Genomic DNA, 22,841 nt, shown 5'->3' with positions numbered 1-22,841 from the left:
TTTTATAAATGAAAATGTTTTTTATTTTAAGAAGTCAAATCAATAACATGTTAAAATTTTTATTGCTCAAGAGCTTTGGAATTTCTAAACATAAATTAAAAACTATTACATAAAAATACTGCAAAACAAAGGAGGAATCCTCTCCTTATCTGAAATTGAGGAATCTCAGAAAATGGAAAACAGGCCACAGACGGCAAATCATGTAAAGGTGGCATATTGAGGTTTATTAATCACTGAAGTTTTTCAATAATGAGCCAATGACTGTCCAGGATGAAAGTATACAACTCAATATATTTCCTTCTGAAAGTGCTTTCTTAAAATAGGCTTGCACTGCTGAGAATTCTGTTCTTCATTCATATCTCAGATGACCTTCAAGGGAAAAATGTTGCATCTCCTTTTGGAAAATCTTATCAAACCTTTCATTCTGCTCAACAGTTATCTGATTTTTCTAGTCTCCAAAAGCACCTGGAAGGAAAAGCAAAGAAATGACTTCAACAAAGGTTCTGGGAAGAGGGGTGTGATGCATCAGTGTTGGGAGAAACACCATTTTTTGGACTTTCATTCCCCTCGCCCCATTAGGCCCCAGTTGCTCCTGCACATGGCTATGGCCCTTCACTGCCCCAACTTATGGCAAAGGGCACACAAACTCATTATGGCAATTATGATGTAATTTAAGATAACTAGTCCCATTCCTCAGCTGTCAGCCACCTGCAAAAGAAGAAAACTCCTGCAACTTGTTTACTATTTTTTTCAAGGCTAACATGGGCTAGTATAGTTTATAGAAGTCCTTTAAAAATTCCAAAAATCAGATGTCTTTGTGCAAGTATTTACTGGTGAAGACATGGATGGTCAGAGAGGTTTTTTTAAATATAGCCCAAGCTCATACAGTTTGGAATGGCTCACCTGTAATTATTCTATCTGACCTACTGTAGGTTACATTGGTCTTACTTTAAGCTTAGGGACACAGAGTTGTGATGACAAATAGAGGCTGATAGAAGGAGAGGCCAAAAAAAAAAAAAAAAAAAAGGAACACCGATTGTAAAATAACTGAACTGTAAACAAATAACTGAAGCAAACTGAAATAATAACAAAACCGAAGACACAAACCCAAACGGTGCAGGAGTGGTAAAGCCGGTGCAAGTAACGTTCTGTTACATGTAAGAGAAAAATACATGTCTGTGCAGAAGAAACAGGTGGGGGTGTGCATCACTTCCACAAGGAAATTTAGCTTCTCCTATTTGTCTTCTTAGCCATTTGAGTCTCTCATTTTCAGGTGGGTGAAAGATGTATATGCACAGAAAATTTTCTTTTTTCAAAGAAAACAAATTGCTTGTGCAATAAAAGGGGCACTTGACAAGGGTCATAGCGTCTACAACACGATAAGGTGTGCTGAGTGTAAGGGAAGGGTATATCCCCGCTTCAGGTCGGCTCCAAGTTACCAGTGATTCATTGATTCATACTGTTAAATTGAATGGGTAAAGATATACAAAGAGATCAAGTGAAGGAGATACTAATGTAGAGAACTCTAAGTCAATATTATTGCTACTTGACATAGAGGCACAGAACCCTATGATTAGAAGCAAAACTTATGACTATAATTCTGTATTATAGATTTTCCAGCTACTAAGTTAGAATATCATAAAATACAATTTAGAAAGATTGCATAAAATAACAAAAATATTCTAACATGCTCAAATTTGTCACTAAGATAGAGGATTCATTCATTCAAAAACTCACTCACCAGAGGTAGGACATACGAAATAAATGTGATATTCTTATACATTTTGTGATGTAAGATTCTGGTTTACTTGTGGACCCATGATAGTTCTGCCCAGTAACAAAAGAAAAGTGACTACGTGTTGTTAATTCAGCCCTGGGGCATGTTTAGGATAAATCACAGAGAAGAGCTGCCAGTGATGGCCAACAGCCCACCATTACTTCATCGTCATGTGCTGAGCCAATGCTAACAGGGGGAAACAGTCTAACACTAAATGAATATCCATTTTGTGGCAGACATTGTATTAGGCGTTGTTAGAATTCCAGGGGCCATGGGGAAAGCCTTGTGATTTTAGGTTATTCATCAGATTCATTCAGGGACCAAATATTATAGTCTTTTGAATTGCACCAAGATGAAATCATGGAAAATCATTTGTCTAAAGAAGGGCACTGGGCCATGAGGGCTCCATGTTAGGAACATCAGCCAAGAAACTTAGAAGCCATAGTTTGGTTCATTTGTAACATACCGCAGGACAGCCATTCACTGTTCAACCTCACCTTTGTGAAGAAAATGACCTTTACTTGTATCCTAAATTCAGTGCTCAGTATAATGTCATAATTTTCCAGGGGTCATACTTCATGTTGTCAAATGTGACCTGTCTCACTACAGCATCCATGTCTCTTCTCTCAGTTCGTACACCAGAAATTTACAGACTTTTAACATAAACCTCTGAGATCCTGCAAAAAATCAGAGTATGATAAATTATGCACGTTATAAGAAGACTTACACAGAAGGTGCAGCTAAATATTATTATGGGAGTGAAAATTGTAAGTGCTTAGGCTGCTTAGAAAATGGAGTTAGACCATGAGAAGTGACTTATTTATTTCCTCTTGGTAAATTAACCCTTCACTTGTCCACTGTTTTAGAGAACATTTGGGTTTATTTGAGGAACACTCATATTTCATTTTATCTGTCCTAACAGCAAGTGTTTGGGGAGTAGCTACTCTATGTCAGATATTGCCCTGTGTGATGGTACAAGTGAACTGAGGCACAATAAAGGATCAGTGCTGGGAATTCAGGACAAAGATCCATTATGGGCAGAGAGTGATTGTGTAACGGAAGTCAGAGAAAATTTCAACAAAGATGATAAATTTGTTTTGGGAATTAAAGCAAAATCAAGAATTTTCTAGATAGACAACCTGAACGTATGGGGTGTGGACAGAAGAACGAGTATTGTGGTTCCATGGAAGGTGTGAGATGTCAGGTCACAGGAGTATCAGAAGTTGAGTTTCCCCAGAGCTATATGGGAACAGGTCTCAGATGAGAAATATGGAAAATGAGGCTGGAGTCAATGGAGGGGCCACATTGTGAAGAAGGTGCAAGGCTGGCTAGATACTTGAATATCTCATAGGTAAGTGATGTGGACTCAACAAGAGAGTCTAGGCTTGGTATTAGGACCTTAAGCAGATGTAACAGAAACTACTGAGAAAAACTCAGTAGGTGGCAGCCTTTAGTCTTGCCTTTCTTACAGCTCTCTCTTCTTTTCCACTAAGAGATCCCTGGGGGTGTTCTGGCAACAGTGCCCAGGCCCTTTATGGTAATGATTCTGATCGATTCAAGACCTTCATGGGAATCCCATTGTCCTCTATAAGTGATTAGTCTAGGGTGGTCATTTGACCCAATTTTGGCATTGAAACAGAAAGAGGAATTCAAACAGACACTTCTAAGAGTGATTTTTCTTCGAGAAAAGGTGGGAACAAAGGTAGTAAAAAAAAAAACAAACAACTTTTGTTTCTGTTCCTGCTCTTTCTGATATATATGTGTTCATATGAGGACATGACTTTGGAGCTACAACAACCATCCTGCTACTATCAATGGAGACACCATTGCCACACCAAATGTGTTATGAAGGGAAGACAAAATTCTAGGACGTTCTGGATATTCTTGACTGCTACAGCTAGCATCAGGATAGCTGCCTCTGGGACTCAGTCAATAGACAGTAGAAGTTCTTTTATTTTAGGCAAAAACAAAAGTTTTAGGTTCCTGTTACTGGGAACTGAATTCTTCCTAATCATATGCAGTCATTTTCATTTAATTTTTCTTGCAAGGCTTAACCATACACAATGCAAACAACATTTAAGTGTCCCAAGAGAGGCATCCCCAAGTGGTAAACATAACATCTAGAATGGTACGAGAATGAATAATACAGAAAAGAGGGTTAGTGATCCATAAAGGAGGCTAATTATCTGACTCAAAACAATCAAACATATGCACGCCTGCATACATACACAGGCAATTTTTCACACACAGACAATTTTGAAAAGAAAGTTCCAGTATTAGTTGTAAAGGAAAAGCTGGTAAAAAAAAAAAAAACTACAGAAATGATTTTGGAAAACATCTCCTGGTAAACTTAATCTGGGAACTCAAATTTGATGTCATCCTTTGGCTGTTCTGGGCATGAACAATCAATTTATCTGGCTAAACTGGTTTACAGCTTTGGTGAAGTCACTAACTTCATGTTTCTCACCTTCCTCACCTACTATATCACAAACTCAATGTTGAAGAGGCTTTTGTGCTCATACCAACATTTGATGTGGTCAAACCAAAGGCTTCCTAACACTTTGGGAAGAACAGATACGTTATAGGACACCTGGGTGGCTCAGTCTGTTGAGCCTCTGAGTTTGGTTCAGATCACGGTCTCGCAGTTTGTGGGTTTGAGCCCCGCATGGGCTCTGTGCTGACAGCTTAGAGCTTAAAGCCTGCTTTGGATTCTGTGTCTCCCTCTCTCTCTGCCCCTCCCCTGCTCACGATGTCTCTCTCTCTCTCTCTCTCTCTCTCTCTCTCTCTTTCTCTCTCTCAAAAATAAATAAACATTAAAATTAACAACAAAAAAACCCAAAACAGATACACCATTAGGTAAATATGTTGAATATGTTGAAAATTACTACAGTCTTAGAAGATGTAGGAACCTTTAATAACAAAGAAGTAAAAGGAAGTGTGCTGCTGGATTCCAGCTTTCTCCTAGCATCTGGTTATGGGAGAACCATCCAGAGTCTACCAGAAAATAATTACATGAACTCAAAGAGAAATTAGTCTCTTAAAAATGCATTTCATATAGACAGAAAATCACTTTACCATAGAGTTAGAAAAACCAAGAGGGAAAACAGAGGAAGGAATCCTCTCCATCCCTCTCCTCATGGTCTCCCCAAGCACATAGCTGCATGGAACATACAGCCTCCCAGATGAGTCACTTCAGCTCTGCACAGTGCATTAGAGACTAATATTAGTTCTCCTCTTCCAGATCATCATGTCTACTTGAGCAGGACTGGCTCCTGATCAACCAGCTATAGTGGCTCCTCAGAAAAGAATGGGGTGGGTAGATAGAGTATTCAACCCTCGATCTCAGGGTTGTCTCAGTGGATAGAGTATTCAACCCTTGATCTCAGGGTTGTGAGTTTGACACGCATGTTGGGTATACAGATTACTTCAAAAATAAGTAAAAATTCCATTAAAAAGAAGAAAAATAATAAACTTTATCAAATTGAAGCTCCCGGGAGGTGCCCCCTGCAATATGCAGTGCAAAACTCCAAACCTGTGAGCTGAACTGTGATGCTTCTCACTGAGCTTGTGGAACACTCTTTCGTGATTAAATGTAAATATTTCCTGGTGATATGACTTTGTATCCTTGAGAGTCTCCTGAGAGGGAAGCATAATTTGTAGCAATGGGAGAACAAGGTCCTCCAAGACAACACTACCACCTGGCTTGATAAGTTGGTTACTCATCCCCATTCAACTCTACTTCAGCTTCTTGTATCCTCAGCCAAATTCAATAAGCTTAAAAACTCACCAAGGTAGGGGCACCTGGGTGGCTCAGTTGGTTAAGCATCCTACTCTTGATTTCTGCTCAGGTCATGATCTCAGGGTACTTAGATCTAGCTCCAGGCTGGGTGTGGAGCCCCCTTAAAATTCTAGGTTTCCCTCTCCCTCTACCACTACCTGATCCCTCTCTCCCATTCTCACTCTTGAAAAAAAAAACAAAAGCAAAAACCCTCACCTCAGGACAGCAAGCATTACTTGCTTTATGTAAGTTTACTTACATTTTATTTCTAGAAAACATTTGATGAATCCCTCAAAGGTACTTGTAACTGCCAATGCCATATTCTTTGAAAAGTGAAAATATGAGCACATATGACCTTAGGATTTCTGTATACATGAGCAATTTGCAAAGAAAGAAGTATTCACTATTTTTCATGCTCTCATTTTGTCATATTTTTATCCTAATAACTTCCAATTGCATGAAGCCTGTTATTTTAACTTGATAGTTTCCTAACCATGTCTGTATACATTCAGGGCTTCTTTGTGTTTTGGGTTACCCCTTTTCTGCAATGGCTCTCCCTTCATGATTGGCCTAGTGGCTGTCAATTACCTTTCAAGGTACACCTCCATGGTACCCAATCAAAATAGCTGGAAGTATGAAAAGGAAGTTGAAATGACACACAAAGCAAAGAAAGAATTGCTAGTGTTATATGTATGCATAATAATGTAGCCAAATAAAAACTGAAAGGATATGTAATATGTCATGTATATGATATTACAATATACTCTATAAAGTAAACAAAATACACTCTTTCATTTTTCATTTTCATATATACTCTTTCATTTTTTAATGGCTGTATTACCTATATAATCAGAAAACAAAGGGAACAAGGTAAAAATCAGATACTGTAAGATAAGAACACAAATGGCTATTGAAAATTAAAGTATGTCAAATGTCACATTTGCTAACGCCTGGATGAATGCGGTGCCAATTTAATGAAACAAAATGAAATAATGAAAAAGAGCAGTTATCTTTCAGCAGCCATAATCTATTTCCTACATTGGCTTTTTTTGTTCTTCCTCTCCACTAGGAACCAAGTAATGTGGGAGGTGGGTAAAGAAGAGACAAGGAGATGGCCTTTCAACAAATCCATTTTTTGAAAATTGTACTCAAAGAAGGGGATTTGATCAACTGTTTCCAGATTCCCAGTGCTTTTGTGATGTTCTTCAAAATAAATTAAGCTTAATATCTGCTGAAACCAGATGGTCCCTGTAAAGCAAAAATGTTGTTTTAATGATGCACAAATCTCTCCAAAATGTAGATAGATGTGCCATCAGTTTTTAAATGAAAGTTTGTTATTAAATAAGTATACTGGTAATTTCATCTGAATGGATTTTTAATGTATAAAAAATACAACGTGAATAAAAGACAAAATAACATTGCCATTATTTTTCTTTTCAGGAGATTCTCCATTTGAAACTCCATGGGCATTTGTCCCACAAATTTTTCTTTGACTCTTCTATGCTTTCTTCTGCTTCATACATGGGACTTCTAAATTAACTTCTATGCCTGCCTCCAGATTTCCTTCTGCAACTCCACTCCTTGGACTAAGAAAAAAAACAAAAAGCTATTCCACTGAAGGAGTCACTTTCCATCTTTCCCTTCTTCCCCATGTTTCCTACAGTGCCCATGATGTCCACATAAGGAAACTGTTTATTATAAATCCCTAACGGAGGCCCTGTGACACCTACATGGAGATAGGAAGAGAAAGATGATGCATAAACTTGGACTTTTCACCGTGAATGGGATGTGACAAATTCTTATGATGACTATTTCTCTTAATTCCTATTAGAGTGGACATTTGCCACAGAATACATGGGTGTGATTGCCTACTCCAGATTCCTTACACTTCATTTCCATGCTTCGTATATGGAATTATTAAGATAAAACACGACTTCTATAAAGGTCATGCTTCTGATCTATCCAGGCAATACTTTAAACGTAGCCCAACAAGAGGTCACATGTCCCAGAAAGATTCAAACAACTTCTGAAATGAGAAAACCCACTGGCACCTCATCAATTCCCATCCTAACCTTCCATCTTAACCTTCCATCCCAATACCATTTAATCACCCATGCTAAGCAGCACCTGGTCATCAAGATCATTGTTGGGCACACTTTCCTTGCTGGCAGCTGCATGTGGCATGCACCTTATCCGGTCCTCCAAATGCTTTAATATTGGTGATTATAGTCCTCCGGTGTTGACCAGGGAAGACCAAGACCACATGTGCCTACATGTTATGACAGCTGGAGCTCAAATTCAATGAAAACTCATTGTTAGAAAGCTCTAAATGGCTTTCTTACATCCTTCCACTTTTCCCAAATATTGCTTCTGCAAGAGGTATCACTCGAAGTATCACAGGTATCACAGGTATCAAAGGTATCACAGCTGCTTCAGGGGGCAGCTGTGATAATTCAAGGGATTATCAGTCATAACACAGTTCTTGAGAGATTCAACAATATGATGCAAAAACCTCTACAGAGATTCAAAAATTCAAGTATCTGTTTTCAGTTTCTCCTCCATTCCACCTTTCACATTTTGCCCCTTCTTTCTTTTTCTTTCTTTTTTTCTCTTTCTTCTTTCTTTCTTTCTTTCTTTCTTTCTTTTCCTTCCTTCCTTCCTTCCTTCCTTCCTTCCTTCCTTCCTTCCTTCCTTTTTCCTTTTTTTCCTTTCTCGTTTCCTTCTTTCTTGGCCTGCTTAGTGGTCAGGTGTTAGCATAATGAGATACTAAACTTTGTCTTCAGCTCATGCTACATTAACATCCCTGATTCACTGTAGGCCTTCCCTGATCTGTTTATTCCTTTTATTCTTATTTCCTGCTTCCATTCCTACCCCTGCCCCACCATACACAGGCAGGCTTTGAGGTTTAAAGTGCATTCTTTGCTGTAATGTGTTCATATGTAATACATATTGTTGTGCCTGTTTGTATTTTCAATCCATGTGCATCATTCCATTGTTTGTCTCTGCGCACTGTGGTTTAACATTCATTTATTGCTACCTCTGATCCATTTGCACCTTACAGATGCTGTGTATGTTTCAGGGTATGCATTCATGCACTGACCTGTCTACTTTCTCCAAAGGACACCCTGCCCCAAACAGCATTTCAGTGAACACCCTAGTCATGTTCCCTGTGCACCTGTATCAGATTTTGTTGGGGACTGATATTTAGGGTAGGAATTTCCTGGTATGTCTGTATTTCAGTTGTCCAGATAGTGCCACACTGCTCTCCAGAGAATGATTGCTTCAATCTACTCTCCCAGGGGTAATATGCTAATGAATGCAAATTTCTGTGCACTCCTTATTAGCATTCAGAGCTACTCACATTTCTCATTTTTGTTGGTCTAATGGATGCAAAGTAACATATCATAATTTACCAACTTTTTGTTTTTTGATGGTATTGGTGAGGGGCGGTTTTCTTCCGTAAATTAACAGCTCATTTATTTGCCTCTTTTTATACTCAGATTCCTGTCCCCTACTTTTTGATTTGTAGCTCTAATATAGTGTATATATTAATTATATTTTAATTGTAGATATTACAAATATTTTCTTTCTTTTTTTTTTTTTTTATTTATTTATTATTTTTTTTTTTAATATATGAAATTTCTGTCAAATTGGTTTCCATACAACACCCAGTGCTCATCCCAAAAGGTGCCCTCCTCAATACCCATCACCCACCCTGCCCTCCCTCCCACCCCCCATCAACCCTCAGTTTGTTCTCAGTTTTTAACAGTCTCTTATGCTTTGGCTCTCTCCCACTCTAACCTCTTTTTTTTTTTTTTTCCTGCAGGTAATTGAAGAAGATATAAAGAAATGGAAAGACATTCCCTGCTCATGGATTGGAAGGATAAATATTGTCAAAATGTCAATACTACCCAAAGCTATCTACACATTCAATGCAATCCCAATCAAAATTGCACCAGCATTCTTCTCGAAACTAGAACAAGCAATCCTAAAATTCATATGGAACCACAAAAGGCCCCGAATAGCCAAAGTAATTTTGAAGAAGAAGACCAAAGCAGGAGGCATCACAATCCCAGACTTTAGCCTCTACTACAAAGCTGTCATCATCAAGACAGCATGGTATTGGCATAAAAACAGACACATAGACCAATGGAATAGAATAGAAACACCAGAACTAGACCCACAAATGTATGGCCAACTCATCTTTGACAAAGCAGGAAAGAACATCCAATGGAAAAAAGACAGTCTCTTTAACAAATGGTGCTGGGAGAACTGGACAGCAACATGCAGAAGGTTGAAACTAGACCACCTTCTCACACCATTCCCAAAAATAAACTCAAAATGGATAAAGGATCTGAATGTGAGACAGGAAACCATCAAAACCTTAGAGGAGAAAGCAGGAAAAGACCTCTCTGACCTCAGCCGTAGCAATCTCTTACTCGGCACATCCCCAAAGGCAAGGGAATTAAAAGCAAAAGTGAATTACTGGGACCTTATGAAGATAAAAAGCTTCTGCACAGCAAAGGAAACAACCAACAAAACTAAAAGGCAACCAACGGAATGGGAAAAGATATTTGCAAATGACACATCGGACAAAGGGCTAGTATCCAAAATCTATAAAGAGCTCATCAAACTCCACACCCGAAAAACAAATAACCCAGTGAAGAAATGGGCAGAAAACATGAATAGACACTTCTCTAAAGAAGACATCCGGATGGCCAACAGGCACATGAAAAGATGTTCAACGTCGCTCCTTATCAGGGAAATACAAATCAAAACCACGCTCAGATACCACCTCACGCCAGTCAGAGTGGCCAAAATGAAGAAATCAGGAGACTATAGATGCTGGAGAGGATGTGGAGAAACAGGAACCCTCTTGCACTGTTGGTGGGAATGCAAATTGGTGCAGCCGCTCTGGAAAGCAGTGTGGAGGTTCCTCAGAAAATTAAAAATAGACCTACCCTATGACCCAGCAATAGCACTGCTAGGAATTTATCCAAGGGATACAGGAGTACTGATGCATAGGGGCACCTGTACCCCAATGTTTATAGCGGCACTCTCAACAATAGCCAAATTATGGAAAGAGCCTAAATGTCCATCAACTGATGAATGGATAAAGAAATTGTGGTTTATATACACAATGGAATACTACATGGCAATGAGAAAATATTTTCTTTCTTTCTCTCACCGATTCACTTTGCCCAGGCAATTCTTAGTGAAGCAAAATCCAAAATCCTTAAGTTTCAGGTAATTGAATTTATCAAATGTTTTGCCTCCATTTTCTTTTTGGGACATTTGTTTAAGAAGCTCTTCACCATTCCTAAGTCACAATGATTTTCTTCTCCTTTTTCTTCTGATAAAAATAGTTGTATACTTTTGTCCTTAATGTTAGTATCTCAAATACACTTGGATTTGACTCTTGTATGTGGTCTTAGGTATCCAGTTGTGTATTCTGGATACCTATATAGTGATCCAGATTTCCCAACATTAAATATACTATCCTTTCCCCATTAATAAGTAGAATATGCTTAAATTTATATATATTGAGTCCTCTTATACACATAGAGTTGTATTTTGCGTCTTTCCTCCTACCCAGGCCAATTTTTTCCTGTGCAAATACAATACTATTTTTCTAACTATCACCTTGTAATAAATAAAGAAATTAAATATGAAAATATGTGGTATGTTTTAAGGTGATAAGTACCATATTGTGGAGAGAAATTAAAGCAGTAAAAAACAAAGAACAAACAAACAAACAAAAAACAAAAAAAAAACGTCGGAGTTCCCAGTGAAGCTGAACTTTAAAATATAATCACCTAAAATATTATCATTAGAATATAATTTGTAAATAAGAACCTACAGGAAGGAAGGGAGTAATCCATGCATATATCTGGTGGAAGAATTTTACAGGAAAAAGAATCTGTGAGTACAAATGGCCTGAGGCAGACCATGTCTGTTATATAGAAAAATAAAAGAAAACAAGTGTTACTCTGGTAAAAATTTAAAAATACTTTTTCTAATAAAAAAGAAAGAAGAATTAATATCAATCCTTCACAACCTCTTCCAAAAAAAATAGAAAAGGAGAGAAAATTTCCAAACTCATTTTACAAGGCCTCCTTTACCCTGATAAAAATCAGACAAAGACACTATAAGAAAGGAATATTACAGGCCATTATTCTTGATGCACATAGATGTAAAAAAAACCCTCAAAGTATCAGCAAACTATTGAATTCAATAATACATTGATAGGATAATATACCATTATCAAGTACTAATTATTACTGGGATACAGGAATTATTCAACACCCACATTTCAGTGTTATATAACACATTAACAAAATGAAGCATAGACACTACATTTATATCTCTATAGATGCAGAAAGAGCATTTGACAAAACTGAACATCCATTCACGATAACAAGTCTCAACAAAATGGGTATGGAAGAAAAATATATCAGCTTAAAAAATGCCATTTATGACAAGCTCAGAGCTACCAACATACCCAATGGCAAACAACTGAAAGGTTTACATCTAAAATCACAACCAGGATAAAGATGGCCATTCTCACTAGTTTTATTGGGAATCCTAGCCAGAGAAATTAGGCAAGAAAAAGAAATAAAAGGTTTTCAAATTGGAGAGGAAGAACAAATCTGTCTATTTGTAGATGATAATGATATTATATTTAGAAAGCATTAAAGACTCTACCAAAAATACTGTTAGAACTAATAAATAAATTCAGTTGTTAAGTTGTAGGATATGAAATCAGTATACAAATATAAGTTGCATTTCTGTACAATAAAAGTAAACTATCAGAAAGAGAAATTAAGAAACATCTAATTTATGACAGCATCAAAAAGTATAAAATAGGGCTGGTTTAGTGGTGATGAATTCCTTCAGTTTTTGTTTGTTTGGGAAGACCTTTATCTCTCCTTCTATTCTAAATGACAGACTTGCTGGATAAAGGATTCTTGGCTGCATATTTTTTCTGTTTAGCACACTGAAGATATCGTGCCAAGCCTTTCTGGCCTGCCAAGTTTCAAAGGAGAGATCAGTCACGAGTCTTATAGGTCTCCCTTTATATGTGAGGGCACGTTTATCCCTTGCTGCTTTCAGCATTTTCTCTTTATCCTTGTATTTTGCCAGTTTCACTATGATATGTCGTGCAGATCGATTCGAGTTACGTCTGAAGGGAGTTCTCTGTGCCTCTTGGATTTCAATCCCTTTTTCCTTCCCCAGTTCAGGGAAGTTCTCAGCTATAATTTCTTCAAGTACCCCTTCAGCACCTTTCCCTCTCTCTTCCTCCTCTGGGATACCAATTATGCATATATTATTTCTTTTTAGTGTATCACTTAGTTCTCTAATTTTCCCCTCATACTCCTGGATTTTTTTATCTCTCTTTTTCTCAGCTTCCTCTTTCTCCATAACTTTATCTTCTAGTTCACCTATTCTCTCCTCTGCCTCTTCAATCCGAGCCGTCGTGGTTTCCATTTTGTTTTGCATTTCGTTTAAAGCGTTTTTCAGCTCCTCGTGACTGTTCCTTAGTCCCTTGATCTCTGTGGCAAGAGATTCTCTGCTGTCCTGTATACTGTTTTCAAGCCCAGCGATTAATTTTATGACTATTATTCTAAATTCTCTTTCTGTTATATTATTTAAATCCTTTTTGATCAGTTCATTAGCTGTTGTTATTTCCTGGAGATTCTTCTGAGGGAAATTCTTCCGTTTGGTCGTTTTGGATAGTCCCTGGAGTGGTGAGGACCTGCAGGGCACTTCCCCTGTGCTGTGGTGTATAACTGGAGTTGGTGGGCGGGACCGCAGTCCGACCTGATGTCTGCCCCCAGCCCACCGCTGGGGCCACAGTCAGACTGGTGTGTGCCTTCTCTTCCCCTCTCCTAGGGGTGGGATTCACTGTGGGGTGGCGTGGCCCGTCTGGGCTACTTGCACACTGCCAGGATTGTGGTGCTGGGGATCTGGCGTATTAGCTGGGGTGGGTAGGCAAGGTGCACGGGGGCGGGAGGGGCAGGCTTAGCTCGCTTCTCCTTAGGTGATCCACTTCAGGAGGGGCCCTGTGGCAGCGGGAGGGAGTCAGATCCGCTGCCAGAGGTTTGGCTCCGCAGAAGCACAGAGTTGGGTGTTTGCGCGGAGCGAGCAAGTTCCCTGGCAGGAACTGGTTCTCTTTGGGATTTTGGCTGGGGGATGGGCGAGGGAGATGGCGCTGGCGAGCGCCTTTGCTTCCCGCCAAGCTGAGCTCTGCCGTCCGGGGGCTCAGCAGCTCTCCCTCCCTTTGTCCTCCAGCCTTCCCGCTTTCCTAGCAGAGCTGTTAACTTATGACCTCCCAGACGCTAAGTCGCGCTTGCTGTCGGAACACGGTCTGTCCGGCCCCTCCGCTTTTGCCAGCCAGACTCGGGGGCTCTGCTTGGCCGGCGAGCCGCCCCTCCGCCCCGGCTCCCTCCCGCCAGTCCGTGGAGCGCGCACCGCCTCGCCGCCCTTCCTACCCTCCTCCGTGGGCCTCTCGTCTGCGCTTGGCTCTGGAGACTCCATTCTGCTAATCCTCTGGCCGTTTTCTGGGTTCTTTAGGCAGGTGTAAGTGGAATCTAAGTGATCAGCAGGACGCGCTGTGAGCCCAGCGTCCTCCTACGCCGCCATCTTCAAAAGCCCAGTAGTTCCTCTCTTTCAGACCCTATTAACTTTGCCTAGGGAACTCACTGTTAAGCAAAGCCCAAACATCTTAATTTTGATGTAACTGAATTTATCATACTTTTACCTGTATATTTTTCTTTGGACATTTGTGTAGACGCTCTTGACCACTCCTTAGTTACAGTGATTTTTCTACAATATTTTTAATAGAAATAGTTGTATAATTTTACCTTTAATATTAGTGTCTTGAATACACTTAGAGTTTACTCTTTTATGTGCTGTTCGATTCCAGGTGAACTTCCTGCATATAGTGACACAGATTTCCTGGGACCAAATATACTATCTTTTCCCCATTAATAAATGCACCTTACTTAAATTTATATTGAGTTCTGTTATACACATGGAATTGTTTTTTAGGTCTTTCCTGTTCTTCTGGGTTATTTGTTCTTGTCTAAATGCTATGATGTGCTTCCTAAGGATGGCTTTGTAAAGAATGAACAAATTAAGTATGTAGATATATGGTATAGTATAAGGTGATATGTGTTATATTATGGAGGGAAAATAAAGCAGCAAAGAAGACTGTGAGAATTTTGAGTGAGGCTGCATTTTTAAATATGACCATCCAGAATGCCTTAATGATAATATAAGTTTAAAATAAGGACCCAAAGAAGGGAGTAAACCATGCACATATCAGGTAGAAGAGCATCAAGGGAAAAAGATTCTGTGAGTGCAAAGAGCCAGAGATAGGAACATGTCTGTTAAATTGAGGTAGAGCAAGAGAATCAGTGTTTTCTGGGGGAAAAAAAATATTAAAAACATTTTTTTCTAACAAATATTTTAAGAATTAGTAACAATTCTTCACAGACTCTTCCAAAAATAAAAAAAGTGGGGACACTTCCCAATTCATTTTACAAGGCTAACATTACCCAGCTAAGTACCAGAAAAGGCACTAGAAGAAAAGAATGTCACAGGCCATCAGTCTTGATGAATATAGATGCAAAAAATCCCCAATAAAATATTAGCAAACTGAATTCAACAACACATTAAAAGGATCATACACCATGATCAAATACAATTCATTCCAGGGATGCAAGGATGGTTCAACATCCACAAATAGAATAGTTTGATAATGCATTAAAAAATGAAGCATAAAAACCATATTATCGTCTCCATAAATACAGAAAAAATTCAACAGAATTGAATATTGTTCATCATAAAAATTCTCAACAAAATGTAGAAGGAACATAACTCAATAGGTTAAATGCCATTTATGACAAGATCATAACTGACATCTTTCTCAATAGTAAGAATTTCAGTTTTCCATCTAAGATCATAACCAGGGCATCTAAAGTAATGACCAAGATCAGACGCTTCTCACTAGTTTTACTGGAAATCCTAGCCAGAGCACTTAGACAAGAAAGAGAAACAAAAGGCATCTAAGTTGCAGAGGAAGAAGTAAAAGTGTCTTTATTCGTAGATGATATTATATATCAAAAACCCTAAATATTTCACCAAAAATTCTGTTAGAACTAATCATTTGAATTCAGTGAACTTGCAAGATAGGAATCAGCATACAAATATAACTTGTATTTCTATAAGCTAACAATAAACTATCAGAAAGAGAAATTAAGAAAACAATCCCATTTATGATAGCATCAAAAAGGAGAAAATATATAGGAATAAATTTACCTATGGAGGTAGAAGACTTACACATTGGATATTGTAAAGTACTGATAGAAGGAACTGAAAAAAAAATACAAATATATAGAAAGACATTCCTGTTCATGGGTTGGAAGAACTAATATTGTTAAAATCCCATACTACACAAAGCAGTCAGCATTCAATGCAACCTTTATCAAAATTATCATGACATTTTTCGCAGAAATAAAACAAATAACCATAAAATTTTTTTGCACCATATAAGACCCTGTGTAGCCAAAACAATCTTTAGAAAATACAACTGAGCTAAAGGCATCACATTTATTAGTTTCAAATAATATTAAAAATTTATAGTAATCAAAACATTATGGTATTGGCATAAAAACAGATGCATAGATCAGCAGAGCAAGAGAGTGAACCCCAAATTAAACATGTATAATCAACTAATTTCTGACAAAGGAGCAAAAAATATAGGGTGGACTCTTCAATAAATGGTATTGGGAAAACTGGACTGGCATAGGCAAAAGAAGAATATGAACCACTCCCTTAAACCATACACAAAGTTAACTCAAAATGGATTAAATCCTGAATGTAAGACCTGAAACAACAAAACTCCTATAAGAAAACAAGGGCAGTAGTGCCCCAAAATTCATGCTGGCAATGATATTTTGGGACATGACACCAAAAGCAAATGCAGCAAAAACAAAATAAGTAAGTGGGAGTATATCAGACTGAAAAGTTTCTGTACACCAAAGAGCCCAAACAAAATGAAAAGGCATATTGAATGGAATAAAATATTTGGAAATCATATTTCTCATAATAGGTAATATCAAACCATATAGAGAACTCATACAACACAGCAGCAAAAAACATTCCCCCCAATCCCATTAAAACACAGGTAGAGAATACCCCACATCATGGTACTAGGCACCTTCAACCCATGGTCTTTGAAGGTGAGAATGAAAGGGCCCAGGCAAGGTGTAGAGAAACTTATTAATCCAGTGATTTCCCTCTTCATTCTCAGCAGTATATCTTCTATCTATACCTGGCTATGGAAGGGACCCCCCTACTGTGGGATCAATGGGATATACCTGTGGCTCGGCCTCCCTAATGTCATTCACATTGAATGGGGATGAGGCCGGACAGTGGCTCATAGAGCTGAGTATGAGCCCTAGCTGTGGGCTAGAAATGTCCTTAATAAACATCCTTATTTTTCAAAAAATAAAAATAAAAAAATAAAACACAGGTAGAGAATGTAAATAGATGTATGTGTAGGCCCACACACACAAAATGTATGTATATATTCTACACATATATATGAGTGGTATCAAAAATAAGACCCAAAGTATTTGGGGAATGATCATAATTAGTATAAGTTCAATTTCCTCTTTCTCAGGTACTTGGTCATTAAATACAGCTTCAAGTATGTCCCAAGAAGCTGCCTAAATGGCAAATATCCCTGTGTCCTTTCCCAGCCCACTTCAGCAACTCAGTGTTTGATAGGGTTTCGTCAATCTCTCTCCTTCTTCATTATGCCCATTTCCCTTGCCCACATGAGAAATTACTTATATCCAGTAGATTGACTATATATGCAAATAGAATATGCTCCTAAAAAAACAGTGCTCCCATATTACAGAAATATCATTTTATTAATTATATTAGCTGTTGGAATACAGGACTCACCAGATTTGGGGTATGTGATTATGAACACATCATCATCTCTGATTTCAAAATCATCTAAATTTTCTAAAAATTCAAGATTAAGTTGAGTATTTGCAAAATAACATCCTTTAAATTTGGTTAAAATTTTGTTTGTATCTTCCATATTTCTGTTGCCTGCAAAATACAGATAAATTATTTGAGAGAAATTTAGTAGAATGTTATAGTCTTCCTTTCTGTATCTTTCCTTTTTAACAAACACAAACACTGAAAACCTGTTGGCTCTGAAAGCCTGGATTCTGGATGTGTGGAATTTGGGGAATGCCCAAGATTTGGGGCTAGCTCTTGGTTTTATTTGTGCGTGCTCCATTCATGTAGGTATGGGGAAAGTAGCTTACGAGTAATTATTGTAATATTTCTAAAAACTGATGCTCTTAATCAGAAATCTTATGTATATTTGAACAGAAAATGTATATACAAATAGGATTTAAGTGGGCTTCAAAAACACTTGGCTATCAGACCAACCACATAGTCCTTTATCAGCTGGCCTTTTTTCCCCCCTGTAAATGAACTACATTCACTTGCTTAGGTCTTAGTAGGTTCATAAAAGATTTCTTTTATATAATTTCTCGGTAGGCATTATCTGTTTATAGTAATCTTGGTACCTTTGAATTTAACTTTCTTTTTTTTTCTTTTTTTTAAACTTGTGACATCTTTAAAGTTATTGGGGTAGTACCAGCATGAATGGTCACAGACATGAGTCTATTCCGGGAAGCCTGAGACATTGCGTGTGAGCAATTAAATTGCCCATAATGATAATATGGACAATGGCACAAAGGAAAAGCATGAAAGAAAACATTTAAATAATGGATCGCATGTAGAAAGTACAAACCAAGACTTGTGAGTCGTCATTTAGGTACATATTTTGCCTTTCATTATTATCTGTGCCTAACTATATGGAAAAACGCATTTTGATATGAGAACTCTGGGTTTCAGTTTTCTTGGAGGTGTTGCATCCACACGACTCCTGAAACAGAATGCTACGGGCACCGGTGACAGTCACAACAAAGTTTATTACAATGAGAGGCAAGGCCGACCGATCGGGACCAACACTCTTGATAAGAGTGCGGCCCCGAACAGCCGGGATACAGAGTTTTTATAACCGATCACATCGTTTTATCATCACCTGGGAACAGAACAAAGAAACAGGTTCCAGATGAGTTAGAAACAGTTGTCTAATGAGGTGTTTACTTTAGACTTTCTGCCTCTAAGTTGCAACCAGTGGATCTCCTTGACCCTGCCTCTGATGCTCTTTTCTTTGAACTTTTGTTTCCTTAATTGGTGAAGCCTAATTTACAAGGGTATGAGGCATAGTTTACCAGAGCAAAGCAAGGCTGTTATCTCTTAACCTTCAGTGTCAACACAAAGCTGTTATTTTTCAAGCTAAGCATTAGCTCTACACTACAATTTAACCCTTACAGAGGTACTTCCAGATGACTCTGAAGTGTCCTATTCCTAGTTCTCAAAATAGTTGATCATAGCAGTAGCTGACAAAATAAGAGCTTAGAATTGCATAATTTGAAAACAATTCCAGAAAGCCAGAGCCAAGGGTCATTATAGAAAAATGGAAATAAGCATGTTTTTTATTTTGTTAAAGTTTATTTATTTTGGAGAGAGAGAGAAAGAGAGACAGAGCGCGAGCACAGAAGGGGCAGAGAAAGACGGAGACACAGTATCCAAAGCAGGCTCCAGGCTATGATATGTCCACACAGAGCCAATGCGGGGCTCAACTCAGGAACTGTGAGGTCATGACCTGAGCTGAAGTCTGATGCTTAACCAACTGAATCACCCAGATGCCCCCAAATAAACAACTTTAAATATATTTTCACAGTCACACTGTTACTGGAAAACCTAGGATTGGTAGCCTCTCTTTACAAAAGAGATTTACGAAAAAAACCAAATTACTTGGAATCATCAACATGAATTCATAGGCAAGAAAGAAAGTGGGGGACCAGACAGCAAAGGATGGAGAAAGACAGGAAAGATGAGTTTTCGGTCACTGGAGATATTTAAAGAGTCTCTTTGCCATCTGCAGTGTCCAAGATGAAGAACATAATTTACATCTCGATCCCCACATTGGGCTGTAATAGTAACTTGCATTATAAAGAAGCAGTGGCTCCTTAGTGCAGCCAGTTCCACGTCTTGGGATTAAAAAATAACAATAAGCCTGTAACATTTTGATCTTTTCATAAAGCAAACAAGATTTTGTTGCTATCAGAGGTGGTACTCAGGGGTCAAAAGGACCAACATGAGGACTGCCAGGGCAAAGATCAGAACAAGTAAACAAGTTTTGTACAAACGTGACTTCATGATGATGCTATTAAAATGTGGCCACACAAACCGGCAACAAAATTTTAAAGCCTTAACAGGATTCATAAGATTAAATCATGATAAGCAACCAGGTAAGAATTATCCATTGTTAGTAAAAGTAGGAAGGTCGTGTTTAGAGAACGTTTAAAAATATATATGCCTGACCATAAGAGACTCTTTTTTTAAAAATTTTTTTAACGTTTATTTATTTTTGAGACAGAGAGAGACAGAGCATGAATGGGGGAGGGTCAGAGAGAGGGAGACACAGAATCTGAAACAGGCTCCAGGCTCTGAGCTGTCAGCACAGAGCCCGACTCGGGGCTCAAACTCACGGACCATGAAATCATGACCCGAGCCAAAGTCGGCTGCTTAACTGACTGAGCCACCCAGGTGCCCCAAGAGACTCTTAAATACAGAGAACAAACTGAGGGTTGATGGGGGTGAGGGAGAGGGGAAACTGGGTGATGGACATTGAGGAGGGCACTTGTTGGGATGAGCACTGGGTGTTGTGTGGAAGCCAATTTGACAATAAATTATGTTTTAAAAAACATTAAACCAGCATAGAATCACAAAGATAAAAAAAAAAATACAGGGGCGCCTGGGTGGCTCAGTAGGTTGGGCGTCCGACTTCGGCTCAGGTCATGATCTCACAGTCCGTAAGTTTGAGCCCCGCATCAGGCTCTGTGCTGACAGCTCAGAGCCTGGAGCCTGTTTCAGATTCTGTGTCTCCCTCTCTCTCTGACCCTCCCCCGTTCATGCTCTGTCTCTCTCTGTCTCAAAAATAAATACACGTAAAAAAATTTTTTTTAAATATGCCTGGCTTGTAAATTAACATGGGGGAATAATGAGAATTACTAACAAGAATATGGAAAATACAGAGTGACTTCTAACAGTGAGATAAAAAGTTAGAAAAACTTATGTAAAAGATACAGGAATGTTGGGGAGTGAAAATTGGTCCCTTTTATCTTTTCACAAAAGTAGAATAATGGTATCTTATAATACTGGAGCCTAGGCAGGGACATTGTAAACAATGCATCTGTGTCAGAGATTGATCATGGTCTGGCTATCCAACGGGTCCCCTATATCAAAGGGCTTATATGTTCCTCAGGGTCCAAATGTGTAGAGTAGGCTTTAGGGGAAGGCATATGCCCCCATCTGAGCCCAACGTGATTGCAAATTGGATGGGAAGAAAACCTGGCATGTGACATATGTAATATTACCCAGGGTAGAAAGTTGAAGCTCTTGTACAATAGATGTGGAATTATAATTAGAATGAAGGTGATTCACAGTCAGTTGAGGTTAGTTGGGACACCTGTCAATATCTAATTTTTGATGTTCAGGAGCACCAGGAAATGCACTGAAAGTAAGGGATTTGCCTTTAGCACCGGTGGCCAAACAGCAAGAAACGTTCATACCTAAAGGAAGTGGTGTAGCAATTAAAATCCTTGGGAAGTGGCAGGGAGGATGTGAATATACCTTTAAAAGTGGGGAAAACAGAGCAAAAATATCTTTTGTGGCCAAAAGATATTGCTTCTGAGGGAGCTCAAGGAAAAGGCCATAGGACACATAGGACACATGCCTTTTCCTCGAATTGGCTGTGTTAACAGGAAATAAAGTAACAAGATAAGTAGACAAAAGGGGACATATCATCGATGGACTCCTTTTCTAGGGAAGTAAACTATTTGAAAACATATGAAAAAACTTAGTGTGATCCGAAAAGGGGGTAAAAAAGAAGATAAACTAGAATGAATCTGGTATTCTGCTATCATACATACTATACATTCTACCCTCTTCTATTCTCCGTGTATTAGAATCTAGTATAAAACACTACTGTTATGGTCCATTATATCTTTGTTTTAGTGTAAAATGTTCTTGAATCTCTATATAAATATTTTGGAACCAAAACAGCTAAGTTGATTGAAAATCAATGCAAAACAATTACATAATATTTTTGCTTCAAATATATGAGCTGATATCTTATATTTATCTAGCCCAGTGTTTAGAAAGATCACCTGAGGGGCTCCTGGGAGGTTCAGTCTTGGTTTCGGGTCAGGTCATGATCTCATGGTTCGTGGTTTCAAGCCCTCCACCAGGGCTCTGCACTGACAGCCCAGCCCCTGCCTGGGATTCTCTCTTTCCCTCTTTCCCTCTTTCTCTGCCCCTCTTCTGCTCTCTCCGTCTCTCAAAATAAATAAACTTAAAAAATTTTTTTTAAAAAGAAGGAAAAAAGTCTCACCTGAGACTGTATAATTAGTACAGTTCAGACAAGTTAAGGGGAGCAGAGTTTGTGCCCAGAAATATACTGCATTAGCAGGTGGATTTTTTTGCGACAGAAGCAATACAGATCCAGCAGACCCAAATAGCTTTTTACTTTTCCTTAACTGCCTAAAAGAATTTCCACAGGTGGCCTGTACCAGGAAGAAAACTTATACCAGAGATAACTTTGTACATCATAAAGACTCAATCACATGGTTGAGGTTGAGTAAACACAAAGAATATGTGCTCTTCACATGTTCCTGTCAATCGTCTTTGTCTTCTTTGAATTCCCAATGCTTTCACCCTCTTCTCTTTAGCTCAGGATAATATATAAACCTCAGTTGTGGGACTGTATTTGACTCTTCCTGTTATATGGGGCTGCCATATGTAGGTAATTACATTTGTTTTTTTCTCCTGTTAACCTGTCTTATTTCAACTTAATTACTATATCAGCCAAAGAACATAGAAAGAAAATGGAAAAGGTTTTCACCCTCGATCAAAAATGCAACTACTCACCAATAAGAGCTTGTTGAAATGAAGACTGAACTTCTGACATCAATGCCAATGGGAAGAATAATCGTGCTGCCACTGGTTGAAAAAGACTTAGCTCAAGACTGTGTTTTCTATGAAGAGATTTAATGATTCACCAATTAGCAGATCTCCCAGAATCAACAGCTTAATCATGAGGTGGGATTAGGCTGATAGTGA

General features: G+C 38.5%; 1 pseudogene; it reads right to left on the bottom strand.

Moving 5' to 3' along the window:
* Nucleotides 1–285: 285 nt before the first annotated feature.
* Nucleotides 286–22,735, bottom strand: LOC122220745 (annotated as a pseudogene).
* Nucleotides 22,736–22,841: the final 106 nt, after the last annotated feature.

This window comes from Panthera leo, chromosome B2, assembly GCF_018350215.1.
Source record: "Panthera leo isolate Ple1 chromosome B2, P.leo_Ple1_pat1.1, whole genome shotgun sequence".
Classification (NCBI taxonomy): domain Eukaryota; kingdom Metazoa; phylum Chordata; class Mammalia; order Carnivora; family Felidae; genus Panthera; species Panthera leo.
Note: the sequence above shows the minus strand (reverse complement) of the source record. Positions and strands in the feature narration are given on the sequence as shown.